The 14,327-nt window shown below is 41.5% G+C and overlaps 2 pseudogenes; both read right to left on the reverse strand.

Moving 5' to 3' along the window:
• On the reverse strand, window positions 2,589–4,222 carry LOC102183275 (annotated as a pseudogene).
• LOC108633294 lies at window positions 4,314–5,021 on the reverse strand (annotated as a pseudogene).

The raw sequence follows: 14,327 nt of genomic DNA on the forward strand, positions 1-14,327 counted from the left end.
CCCTTTAATGATCATGGGATGTCTCTTCTTTCATTTCTGATGTTAGTAATTTGTGTGCTCTTTTTCTTAGCCTGGCTAGACGCTTATCAATTTTATTCATATTTTCAAAGAAACAGCTTTTGGTTTTACTGATTTTCTCTATTGATCTCCTGTTTTTAATTTCATTTGTTTTTGCTCTGTTTCTGGATCTTTTGGAGCTATAATCGATATCCAGCACTGTATAAATTTAAGGTGTACTGCATGATGATTCCACTTACATACATCATGAAATGATGATTACAATAGGTTTAGTAAATATTCATCATCTCATACAGATATGACATTATTATTGACTATGTTCCCCACAGTGTGCGTTTCAGACCTAAGACTCATTTATCTGCTAACTGGAAGTTTGTGCCTCTTAATCTCCCTCATTTCTCTCATTTCCCCACTCCTTTTCCCTCTAGCAACCACCTATTTGTTCTCTGTATGTATGATTCTTTCTGTTTTGCCATGTTTGTGTTTTAGATTCCACATGTAAGTCAAATCATACAGTATTTGTCTTTATCTGTCTGACTTATTTCACTTAGTATAATACCCCTTGGGGCCCATCCATTTTGTTGCAGATGGTAAGATTTCATTCTGTTTTATGGCTGAGTAACATTATAAATATATATAAATAAATATTTGTATAAGATATATAAATATATTTATAGATATATATTTATATAAAATATGAAGTATATAAAATATATTTATAAATATATACTTATATTTTATAAAATGTATATATTTAATTTATATAAATAATATAAAAATATATATAATTATATATATATACTATTAACTGGTACTTGGGTTGCTTCCATATCTTTGCTACTGTAAACAATGCTGCGATGAACAGAGGGGTGCATATGTCTTTCCAAATTAGTGTTTTTGTTTCCTTCAGATAAATATCCAGAAGTAGAATTGTTAGATCATAGGGTAGTTATATTTTCAATATTTTGAGAAACCTCCAGTTTTCCGTAGTAACTTCTTTTAATTTCATTGATGCCTGCTCTAATGTTTATTGTTTCTTTTCTTCTGCTTACTAATTTAATTCACTCTTCTTTTTCTGGTTTTCTCAGGTAGAAACTTAGATTATTGATTATAGAAATGTCTTCTTTTCTAATATGTGCATTCAATGCTATAAATTTTCCTCTAAGCACTGCTTTCACTCACATATTTTAATAAGTTGCACTTTAATTTTTATTCAGATGAAAGTATTTTTTAAATTCTTGTGAAATATCTTCTTTGACTAATGTGTTATTTAGAAGTGTTGCTTAATCATAGCATATTTTGGAAATTATCAATTACCTTTTTTTTCTTGATTTCCAGTAGATTCCACCATAGTCAAAGAGCAGACATTTCATTATTTCTATTCTCTTAAATTTGTTAAGGTGTATTCCAAAATGTGGTCTTGGTGAATGTTCCCTGTGAGATTGAGAAGAATGCATATTTTATGGTTTTTTAATTTTTTTTTGTGGGGGGGTTTTGTTGTTGTTGTTTGTTTGTTTTGGCTGTGCTGGGTCTTAACCACCGCATGCAGGATCTTTAGTTGTGGCATGTGGGATCTAGTTCCTTGGCCAGGCCCAGGATCTCTGCATTGGGAGCACAGTCCTACCGCTAGACCATCAGGGAAGTCCTTGTATATTTCACTATTGTTGGATGAAGTGGTCTGTAGATGTTATTATATCCAGTTGATTGATGGTTCAGCTATGGTTCAACTGATTGAGGTCAACTATGTCCTTACTGCTTTTTTGCCTTCTGGGTCTGTCCATTCTGATAGAGGGACACTGAAATCTCCAATTATGATAACGGATTCATCTATTTCTCCTTGCAACTCCCTTAGCTTATGCCTTACATGTTCTAATGCTGCATCACTTTTTTTTAAGCAAAGGTATCCTGTAAAATTTTTTAAGTCATATGAGTACTTTAATGCAAATGCTTAGCATTTAAAATTATCGAAGCTTTATGTAAATAAAAAACTTTATTAAACAATGATGATTAACTCCAAGAATTATTTCATTGCTGCTGCTGCTGCTGCTGCTAAATCGCTTCAGTCGTGTCCGACTCTGTGCGACCCCATAGACAGCAGCCCGCCAGGCTCCCTCATCCCTGGGACTCTCCAGGCAAGAACACTGGAGTGGGTTGCCATTTCCTTCTCCAATGAGTGAAAGTGAAAAGTGAAAGTGAAGTCGCTCAGTCGTGTCAGTGACTTTTAGAGACCCCATGGACTGCAGCCTAGCAGGCTCCTCCATCCATGGGGTTTTCCGGGCAAGAGTCCTGGAGTGGGGTGCCACTGCCTTCTGATGTATAATGCTATATAATGCCAATCCTATGAGATACAATGAGAACTGCATCTTCACTGTTCTTCACTCAAGGGCAGAGGAGGGAGCAATCAGACAGACACAAAGCAAAACACAATCCAAATACAGTGCTCCCAGGCTGATAAGTTTTGTTTTTACAGCTTAGTAAAAGCTTTGTACTAAGTACTTAGTAAAAAACTTTGTCACAGTTTAAGAATGCATGCTCTTTAAATAGAAGTTAAATATATACATTTAGTGTCTATAAACAGTAGAAATATGTTAGACAGGGTAGGTCTATGTATTCGTCAAAAGTTGGGTAGGTTTTAAAAAGGATGAAGTAATATGATTTTCAAGGTCCAAGGGAATCCTGCCTGAAGGGTTTATCTTCATTGTGCAGGAGTTAAGGCATCTCTGGGACCCTTAGGGTTTGTCCAAACTGGATTTTCTGGTCTTCAGTATGGCAAGTGCATCTTTCACTCTGTGGTAAATAACATTCTTCACCTTAATTTATCTTCATGATTAGTATAAGTTTGTGACAGATACCAGAACTCCTGAGTTAGCCAGAAGCATTAACATGCTCTGGAGAAACAGACTCTTCAAACACTTTGATGTGACTACATAAGTTATGAACCTTGCATGTAATTCCAGCTGGGATAAATGCCACATCTCTAGAAACAGTATAAACTGTATAATAGCCCAGTCTTGAATTCCATATTCTTTATGAAGATATTTTCTTAGTGATCAATCTAAATACCAGCTCTAATCACTGATAGGATCATGGTTGCAGGGTTTTCTTGAACATTCTTTTGGTGCTTTTTTAAAGAATCTTCATATCTTCTTCATGTCTTCATTAGCATATATTTGCCAGAAGGCTCCTGGCTTCTCTTCCAATAAATTGCTTATTGTGAGTTCTTAAGAATTTCCACCTTGCACAAATTTAAGGACTTCCTGGTCACACTGTCCTTTGAGAATTCCGACATAGACCAGAACATTAGCCGTATCTGATGTCTCAGTAGAGACATTGCTCCACATTTTTAATCTTCTAGAGTAATTAATCCATAAGCATTATGGACCCCGTTATGGGACCTCAGTCTGAGCAAATAAAGTAGTTAGGCAGCCTAGAGACAAAATTCAATTGTCATCTCACCCTGTGTACTCAAGTAACGGGATGCTGGCTTTGGTTTGATCATCAAACCTGGAGGACATGGCATCTCTGAACTTCCCCAATAGCCAGTCCTTAAGTATCAACATCATTAATTCTGTTTTATTTTCCAAGACATTTGGAAAATCTTCAAATCCATTCCAGAAGTATCCTACTGTGGCTTCTGTGACGATTTCATTGTTCCTTGGTACAGACTGAATGTTTGTGTCCTCCCAAAATTTGTATGTTGAAACCTAATCCCCAAGTGTGATGGTATTTGGAGAGGGGGCCTTAGGTTTGAGGGCAGAGCCCTCATGAATGGGATTAGTGTCTTTATAAAAGAGACCCCAGAGAGCTCCACCACCCTCTTCCATCACATGAGGACACATGAAGACAGCCACCTATGAACCAGGAGGTGGACCCTCACCAGATACCAAATCTACTGGCACCTGGACCTTGAACTTCCCAATCTTCCAGAACTGCGAGAAATAAATGTTCGGTTTTTTTAAGCTATCCAGTCTATGGTATTTTGTTATAGCAACTCGAACAGTCCTACAATTTAGTAGATCTACTTCCTGGTCACTTTGCTGAAGGACTCGGGTTTTCAAAATTCAGTGTCCAGGTTATGATGGCTGGTTGCCCTTGTTTCCAGTACTCTCTCTGAACACATTCCAATTGCTCTTTATATTGGGATCTTGCAAATACTGAAAGCAATTACTCCCATGGTCAGTAGTAAAGAGCATAGGATGCCAGATATGTCCTGTGTCCTTGAAGTTCTTCCATAAATCAGAAAAAACATTTTCTACCAAAGAAGGAAAAATGTATCAAGGATTTTTACTGTGCTCTTAAGTTCATTAAATGTCTTTTTCCCCCTCCCTGTGGACATGCCTGCTGGTTAGATCTGACAGCCAGTTTAAAAGGGAAGTGCTAATTGGACAGGCGGATTTCATGAGGCTAGCTGGCTTGGAGGCTGCACCCCTCCTCACAGATGCTCATTCCAACACTGAGAAATTCTGCAGGAGCATAGCACCAAGAATTTTTTTTTTTTTTCTTGACTAAGGCATTCTGTTTTATGTCTTCCTTTGAGACTGGCTTTGTAAAGAGTTCAAACTGCCTGTATGAACAAGAACAATTTGCCTTACTACTCTTACTAAATGAATGGACTTCAACATCATAGAGGTTTTTTCCAAGAATGATCTGTGTAGGCATCAAGTTCCCTGGTTCATGTATTTAACTCTTCATGCATCTCAAGCAAGAAAAAGTCTTGCAGTCTTCCCCATTGGAAGTCTTCCCCTTTCATCTAGTAGCAATTAACACAAACTCCAAATTCACACTGAGGATACACTCAGTGCAGACTGAAGATGGTGGAATCACACGCATCACACATTTACTGAACACCTTTGACAGCTCACTCCTAGCAGCCCTCCAAGAGATGCTCTTACTATATGGTTGCACTGTGGGCATGGCTTCCTTTTCAGAAATTGCCATTTGATATAGATGTCTCCAACATTGGCCAGGATGTACTTTTCTATACCCACATCAGTCCCTAACATTTTTGGTTACAAGTACCCATAGCTAACTACTTCATTGTTATTAGAAACATTTTGATAAAGGCAAGGTTCTAATAACCTAGTAAATGAAGTTTTCTAGAATCTGTGTGAGGAGACTTGTAATCATACAGCTCCCCTTTCTCTTTCATCACTCACCTCAGAGAAACAGTGCCTAGGATGACTAAACTGACATTATTTTAAGTATACTAGGTCAGGAGTGCCTTGGGAAGCAGAAAATCTAACTAAATAAAGAATGTAGACATTGGCGGTCATTGATGTTGGTCAACCACTAAGCCATGTCATCAAGAGCCTAGACTTTACTTGCTCCATCATCCTTGGCTGTGTGGCTTCCCAGATGGTGCAGTGGTACAGAAACCACCTGCCGATGCAGGAGACACCGGGGGTTGTGGGTTTGATCCCTTGGTCGGAAAGATCCCCTGGAGTAGGACATGGTAACCCACTCCAGCATTCTTGCCTGGAGAATCCCAGGGACAGAGGAGCTTGGCAGGTTACAGTTCATGGGGTCGCAAAGAGCTGGACACAGCTGAACATGCATGCACAACCTTGATCCTTAGCTGTTAGCTTTACATCTTTGTGTCTTTCAATTTATGGTCTCAAGATGTCCACTGAATTTTCAAGCAAAGAAGAAGAGGGAAAGACCACTTCCAGTCCCTACCATGCCTTTTATCAAGGAGGAAAAAACTTTTCCAGAAGTCCCCAGTAAACATCTTTGCAAATTTCTTTGGCCAGTCTGTGTCATTTGGACACTCCTGCCTCCAAGAGAATCTGGAAATCAACTGTATTGAAAAGAATAACAGAATTAGCTTAGATCAATTATGATTCATCCCCTGGAGCTGGGCAGCCTGTATCAGTTGGCTATTGCTGTGAAAAAGCTCAATAACAAGCAACCCCACATTCTTAGTGGTTTACAAGAACAAGCATTTGTTTCTTAATTATGAGCAAGTAGGTCATTTGTGTGGAGTAGGAAATGGCAACCCACTCCAGTATTCTTGCCTGGAAAATCCTATGGATAAAGGAGCCTGGTGGGCTATAAGCCATGAGGTCACAAAGAGTCAGACATGACTGAGAGACTAACACACACAGGTCATTTGTGACTCTGCTGGGTTTGACTGGGATCAGCTGGACTTGAATGTAGGCTGTATGTTTTCATGTCCGCTCCATATATCTTCTTATTCTGGCACTACTGGCCACATAGCATATTCTTCTCATGGCAAATGATAGGTGCACAAGAAGCCAGGTAAAATTTATACAAACACATTTAGAGGATCTGCTCATGTCCCGTCCAGTAACATTACATTTGCCAGACAAATCACCTGGCCAAGTCCAATACAAACTAGGCAAGAATATATGCTCTGCCTATTCCAGCGGAAAGTGCTATAAAGTAATGTGCCAAAAGGTGCACTAATGGATGTATAATTCTATTAGAGAGAGAATGAAGGATTGGGAACAAAAATTCAATCTGTCCCCTAATTCCACCAACCTGGGGAATGAGAGAGAAAGGAATGGCTCTTGGGTAGGCATCCAACAGTGTCTTCCCACCAGAGTAGTCAAAAGAAGCCTTAGAAACTTATTTTTCTGATTTAGTTAGCAGAGGGAAGAGGGGAAAGCAAGGAAACAATAAGGTTACAAACTGCTTTCCTGGGCAGGGGTCTCCAGCTATAACATTGATGGATAGTTGAATAGGCTGACATAGACTGTTTCACAACTCTAACTCTGTTTCACAGTGTGACTGCCTGCAAATAGCCCGTGTCCCTGATGCAGGAGGTGCCAGGTATGACACTAAGTACTTCGAATGCATTAACTCACTTTATCTTCACGACAAATTTATGAAGCTTTTCCACTTTACAGTGAAGTGGTCAGGGGACTTAGGCAGCTGTGCACACACGGCAAAACTACCAGTGAAGCCCAAATCCCTCTGATTTCATTCACTCAGGCATCTATTACTCACCAGGTGTTGACAGAGGATGCAGGCCAATAACACAGTCCCTGACATCCAGGACTTCAGATCTCAGTCTCTAAGTTTCCCAGCCCATTGGACTTTACATGTCAACTAAAAAAAAATGGAGTCCAAGACAAATGTGTTTTATTTTTTAAATCAATATACTTTACGCCAGTTACACTTCTAAGAGCTTATATTTTATATTTCAATAAACCATCATGCCTACTCTTTGAGATAAGTACTATTATTCCACAATTTAAGTATGAATAAACTGAGATCCTGAGAGGTTACCTTTGTTACCTTTGTGAGAGGGAGTGTTCTCACATCATGTATGGATGTGAGAGTTGGACCATAAAGAAAGCTGAGTGCTAAAGAATTGATGCTTTTGAACTGTGGTGTTGGAGAAGACTCTTGAGAGTGCCTTGGACTGCAAGGAGATCCAACCAGTCAGTCCTAAAGGAAATCAGTCCTGAATATTCGTTGGAAAGACTGATGCTGAAGCTGAAACTCACCTGATGTGAAGAACTGACTCACTGGAAAAGACCCTGATGCTAGGAAGCACAGAAGGCAGGAGAAGGGGCCGGCAGAGGATGAGATGTTTGGACGGCATCACCGACTCGATGGACGTGTTTGAGTAAGCTTCGGGTGTTGGTGATGGACAGGGAAGCCTGGTGTTCTGAAGTCCATGGGGCCTTAAAGAGTTGGTACCCGACCGACCGACTGAACTGAACTGAGAAACGGATGGAGCAGCGTTAGAAACCAAGCCACTTGACTCCAGAATTCACCTTTTTACCACACCTGCCATGCGCAGTCCATGACCAGTAGAATATAGATTTCTTCAAGTAAAGTAATAAATCAATACAGCTTTTTCTGATGGATTTTCTCATCAAAAGATAGTAGTTATAAACTTATTGCATAAAGGCCTGTTAACTACTTTATGTTAAAAAAGGGTTCCTCACACTTAACACAGGCTTTCCAGGTGGTGCTCAGTTCAGTTCAGTCGCTCAGTCATGTCCGACTCTTGCAACTCCGTGAACCGCAGCATGCCAGGCCTCCCTGTCCATCACCAACTGCCTGAGTCCACCTAAACTCATGTCCATTGAGTCAGTGATGCCATCCAACTGTCTCATCCTCTGTTGTCCCCTTCTCCTCCTGCCCTCAATCTTTCCAAGCATCAGGGTCTTTTCCAATGAATCAGCTCTTCGCATCAGGTGGCCAAAGTATTGGAGTTTCAGCTTCAGCAACAGACCTTCAATGAACACCCAGGACTGATCTCCCAGGATGGACTGGTTGGATCTCCTTGCAGTCCAAGGGACTCTCAAGAGTCCTCCACTACCACAGTTCAGAAGCATCAACTCTTCAAAAGCGCCAGGTGGCGCTACTGGTAAAGAATCCACCTGCCATTGCAAGAGATGCAAGAGACACAGGTTCAATCCCTGGGTTGGGAAGATCCCCTGGAGTAGGAAGTGGCAAACCACTCCAGTATTCTTGCCTGGAGAATCCCACGGACACAGAAGCCTGGCGGGCTACAGCCCACGGGGTCACAAAGAGTCGGACACAACTGAGCACACTTAAAACACTTGGGGTCGTGGGTCTGGTATTTTTTAAGTGTTTCAAAATTATAAACTAAGAGGGAAGATATTAAAATATAAAATGACAGTTGTAGTTTCTTTTTCTTTAAATCTCAGAGACTGGATTTCATTGATTCCACTCTTTTATCTGCTTGATGGTCACATAATACTTTACAACTACTAATTAATTACACTACATTTTAGCAATAATTATTAAAATCACCTCGTATGAGAGTGCTGGAAGCACCTCTGGAGCCCTCTTGCCTGCCAGTCCCACCGAAGAGTCAGAAGTGGGGCGGCAGCCTGTCACGCCGGCTCCTGGTCCCCAGCCACCTGGCGACACAACTGCGGGACGACTTGTCGGCACCCGGGCGGCGCTGCTGAGCGCTGATTCCCTGAAGCTGCGGGGCTGCCCGCCGCCGCCCGCCTGCTGCCGCAGCACTTACAGTCCAGGGCCCCGACTCCGCGCTGAGGACCAGGGCCCACCACCCACACTGCAGCAGACTGGCCCTGAGCCATATCCAGGGTGCCTTTCAGCCGGAGCAAATTTTTCAGAGCATCAAGCAAGACTACAGTCACTATCAGAAGTGGAGTCATACAGTTGTTCCTAAAGCATGTGTTTTGGGAAGTCATCTCCCTCCTTGGCACGCCCAGCATCTAGGTTCTCCAGGTTCCTCCTGGATGAACACCAATCAGTCCTCCTCCATCATCCAACAAGTTGGAATAATGTGTAAGCATCTCTTACAAGACTAAAAAGATCATACTTGGGAAGGGTATGAGCAAATCCTCTACAGCTAATTAGCAGAATGGTATGAATCTTTTGTGAAATTCACACTTCATGAGATTATGCCACGAGCTGGGAGGAGGCCAACAAATTAAGTGTCCTGAAGCTGTTTGCACATCTGGGTACCAGGCTAGCCATCAAAGAGATGGCTGGCATGTACTTTTTGCAGCTGGTTTGGTTTCACATTTCACTCCAACTTTACCACATCCTGAGAACACTTAAGTGTTTCTACAGGTCCTTTTTATGAACTTAAACTTTCTGGTTGCAACAAGGATCTCATTTCTGTTCACCCAATAAACAGCCATGCCCTACTGGGATAGATTTTCCAAACAAAACACCTGGAGGAACAACTTAGCAAAATATACCTTCAGTGGCATTTAACGAATGGAGTTTCCCCATGCACAATTCTGTAAGACGTGTGTGTATGTATCTTTCACATTATTGTTAGTTTTGTTCAATTAAAAAAAAAAAAAACCCTTGGGGATTCTGGCTGTGAATGTAACACGTGATAACTATGGTTAAAAGACTATGATCTTCTACAGATCATTAATGTTTTGTGACCACGTATTTAATACATTGCAACAGTGGATTCTGTGTAGGAATTATGGTTAAATACAGGGGCCGTTTCCAGGCACAGAATGTGAATCATAAGTTAGTATGGACGTCAGATGTTGTTATAATGATATAGCAATGGTATAATGATATACCTAGTCTGTAGTCCTAGGTCTGCAAATGCATGGTGGGGAAGCAGGACAAACCAGGAATGAGTCACTGACAGCTGTATTCTCTCTAGCTGGTATTAGGAAAGTACTTTGACTCCAGCCCTTAAACACCCACGTGGCGCCTCTGTTCACTCAGTCACATAAAGAGCTCCCGGGACACTGAACCTCTAAAAAGAAAACACTTCCTCTGGAGTGAAAGCATCGGGATTTATTTGGGAGCTTAGCAGAGATGAGCATAGGGTGGGCCTGATTCAGGAGGCACTGTTGCTTGACAGAAACCGCTTGACCTTTGTATCTGTTCTAAAACTAGAACTTGGATTCTTTGGTCAGATTCCCCCAAATTCTTTTAAGAGGTGTCCACATCCAACTGGCTTGAGCATGGTTTTGGCAGCCCTTCTGTAAAATTGCTTATGGATTGTTTTTCACATAGTTTCCAAGGCAGAGAAACAGCAAGCAGCCTCTGCTTGGAGGAAGTAGAAGTTAAATATATATTTGTTTATTTACAGTGACTAGTTCAGGACCACATTTTATAAAATGCTTTGTTTTATTATTGTTTCTAGAAAGAAAAGTTCTATTAAAACTAATAGTTTCAATATGGAATAATTTTTTTAATAGGGCTTATCTGGGGACTTCTCTGGTGGCTCAGTAGTAAAGAATCCACCTGGCAATGCAGGAGTCATGGGTTCGATCCCTGGTCCCAGAAGATCCCACTTGTCAAGGAGCAACTAAGCCCTGGTGCCACAACTAATGACACTGTGCTCAAGAGCCCATGCTCACCAACAAGAGAAGCCACCACGATGAGAAGCCCACACACCACAGCTGGAGAGTAGTCCCTGCCTGCCACAACTAGAGAACGCCTGCACGCAACAGGGAAGACCCAGTGCAGCCAAAACTCAATAAATAAATACAATTGTCAAAAATGACAATAAAATGAAATAGGGCTTATTTTGAAAAATTGAGTTTAATTCCAACGGGAAAAAAATTTTAAGGTAGCCTTATTGATAAATACAGTTGCAAAATTCCTAAATAAAATATTCAAAAACTACACTTGAAGGAAAGTTACAAGGTTCAAAATATCCTGGAGTTAAAACTCCCGTCGGGATCCTCCCCACCATTCTATGCAAAACAAAGGAGTCTCTCACCTGAAGAGAAAAATGGACATTAAGGTTGATTACGCCCAGCTCCCAGCTGGTCCCAGCCTCTGGCTGACCTCCAGAATTCCTTACCCCAGCCTTTTAAGAGATAACTAAAGTTATGACCAACCTACATAGCATATTGAAAAGCAGAGACATTACTTTACCAACAAAGGTCCGTCTAGTCAAGGCTATGGTTTATCCAGTAGTCATGTATGGATGTGAGAGTTGGACTGTGAAGAAAGCTGAGTGCTGAAGAATTGATGCTTTTGAAGTGTGGTGTTGGAGAAGACTCTTGAGAGTCCCTTGGACTGCAAGGAGATCCAATCAGTACATTCTAAAGGAGATCAGCCTTGGGATTTATTTGGAAGGAATGATGCTAAAGCTGAAACTCCAGTACTTTGGCCACCTCAGGCAAAGAGTTGACTCATTGGAAAAGACTCTGGTGCTGGGAGGGATTGGGGGCAGGAGGAAAAGGGGATGACAGAGGATGAGATGGCTGGATGGCATCTCCGACTCGACGGACGTGAGTCTGAGTGAACTCCGGGAGTTGGTGATGGACAGGGAGGCCTGGCGTGCTGCGATTCATGGGGTCACAAAGAGTTGGACACGACTGAGAGACTGAACTGAACCTGAACAACCCTGGAGAAGAACAGGCCCCATTAAGACAGTAGATTTCCACATATATGCCTATATATATTTACTCTTTTCTTCGATTAGTGCAGCAGCTCACTACTCTGACTGCTGCCCCTTCTCACCTCATTCCGTTCAGTTCAGTCACTCAGTCGTGTCCGACTCTTTGCGACCCCATGAATCGCAGCACGCCAGGCCTCCCTGTCCATCACCAACTCCCAGAGTTCACTCAAACTCATGTCCATCGAGTCGGTGATGCCATCCAGCTATCTCACCTCTGTCGTCCCCTTTTCCTCCTGCCCCCAATCCATCCCAGCATCAGGGTCTTTTCCAATGAGTCAACTCTTCCAATGAGGTGGCCTAAGTATTGGAGTTTCAGCTTCAGCATCAGTCCTTCCAATGAACACCCAGGACTGATCTCCTTTAAAATGGACTGGCTGGATCTGCTTGCAGTCCTAGGGACTCTCAAGAGTCTTCTCCAACACCACAGTTCAAAAGCATCAATTCTTCAGCACTCAGCTTCCTTCACAGTCCAACTGTCACATCCATACATGACCACTGGAAAAACCATAGCCTTGACTAGACGGACCTTTGTTGGCAAAGTAATGTCTCTGCTTTTTAATATGCTGTCTAGGTTGGTCATAACTTTGCTCCCAAGGAATAAGCGTCTTTTAATTTCATAGCTGCAATCACCATCTGCAGTGATTTTGGAGACCAAAAAAATAAAGTCAGCCACTGTTTCCACTGTTTCTCCATCTATCTGCCATGAAGTGATGGGACCAGATGCCATGATCTTTGTTTTCATTGAGCTTTAAGCCAACTTTTTCACTTTCCTCTTTCACTTTCATCAAGAGGCTTTTTAGTCCCTCTTCACTTTCTGCCATAAGGGTGGTGTCATTTGCATATCTGAGGTTCTTGATATTTCTCCTGGCAATCTTGATACCAGCTTGTGTTTCTTCCAGCCCAGTGTTTCTCATGATATACTCTGCATAGAAGTTAAATCAGCAGGGTGACAATATACAGCCTTGACGTACTCCTTTTCCTATTTGGAACCAGTCTGTTATTCCATGTCCAGTTCTAACTGTTGCTTCCTGCATACAGATTTCTCAAGAGACAGGTCAGGTGGTCTGGTATTCCCATCTCTTGAAGAATTTTCCACAGTTTATTGTGATCCACACAGTCAAAGGCTTTGGCATAGTCAATAAAGCAGAAATAGATGTTTTTCTGGAACTCTCTTGCTTTTTCCATGATCCAGTGGATGTTGGCAATTTGATCTCTGGTTCCTGTGCCTTTTCTAAAACCAGCTTGAACATCTGGAAGTTCATGGTTCAAGTATTGCTGATGCCTGGCTTGGAGAATTTTGAGCATTACTTTACTAGCGCGTGAGATGAATGCAATTTTGTGGTAGTTTGAGCATTCTTTGGCATTGCCTGTCTTTGGGATTGGAATGAAAACTGACCTTTTCCAGTCCTGTGGCCACTGCTGAGTTCTCCAAATTTGCTGACATATTGAGTGCAGCACTTTCACAGCATCATCTTTTAGGATTTGAAATAGCTCAACTGGAATTCCATCAGCTCCACTAGCTTTGTTTGTAGTGATGCTTCCTGAGGCCCACTCGAGCTCACACTCCAGGCTGTCTGGCTCTAGGTGAGTGATCACACCATCGTGAATATCTCACCTCATTTGTAAAGTGCCGGTCTCCTTTTTCTGAACCTTGCCTTCTCTAACTCCCTTACCCTACAACACTCATCAATGTACAAGAAAAAAACACTACGTCATAACCAACAGTGGATCTAGAAATGCAAGGATTTTCCAACACTGGAAAATCTATTTATGGAGGTGACTGAAATATAAATAATATTTAAATCCTTATTAATAAAGGAGATTCCCTAAGAAAGACAAAGTAGATAAAGTGATTCCCAAGAATGTGATCTGCAAGGAGATCTCAAAGGAGCAGCCAGTTAAATGAGGGTGGAATTGGCAAGAGGATGGGTGGTGTCCAGGCATTGGAGAGAAGAAAGTGTTTCAAGTGGTCAAGCCTTGAGACGTCAAGTAAGATGAGGACTGAGATCTATTAATTCAGCATGGTAGTGGTCACTGTTTCTGGGATAATCAATTTCTGTGGAGTGATGGGAGAGAGACCTGATTAAACTGGGTTAAGGAAAAATGTGAAGTGAGAAAATGGAGCTCAGACTATAGAAAATTCTTTTAAGAAGTTAAGAGTTGAAGGAAACAGATAAATGGGGTGGTAACGTGGCCCTTCCAAGAGGAATTGGTAAAGGAAAGGTTTTGTTTCTTTGTATATTATTTTATATTTGTTGGTGTTGTTTAAAGATGATCGGTACTGGACATATTTTATACCAAAGGGAAAAAATCAATGAATAAAAATTTGACGATGCAGGAAGAAAAGACGTAATTATGGGAGTAATGCTTTCTCCCTCAGCCAGGAACACCTTGCGAAACTCCAATCAGGTGAAAGTCAACTGTCTTCCATGCTCCTGAGCTT

Source organism: Capra hircus, chromosome 2, assembly GCF_001704415.2.
Source record: "Capra hircus breed San Clemente chromosome 2, ASM170441v1, whole genome shotgun sequence".
Lineage (NCBI taxonomy): Eukaryota > Metazoa > Chordata > Mammalia > Artiodactyla > Bovidae > Capra > Capra hircus.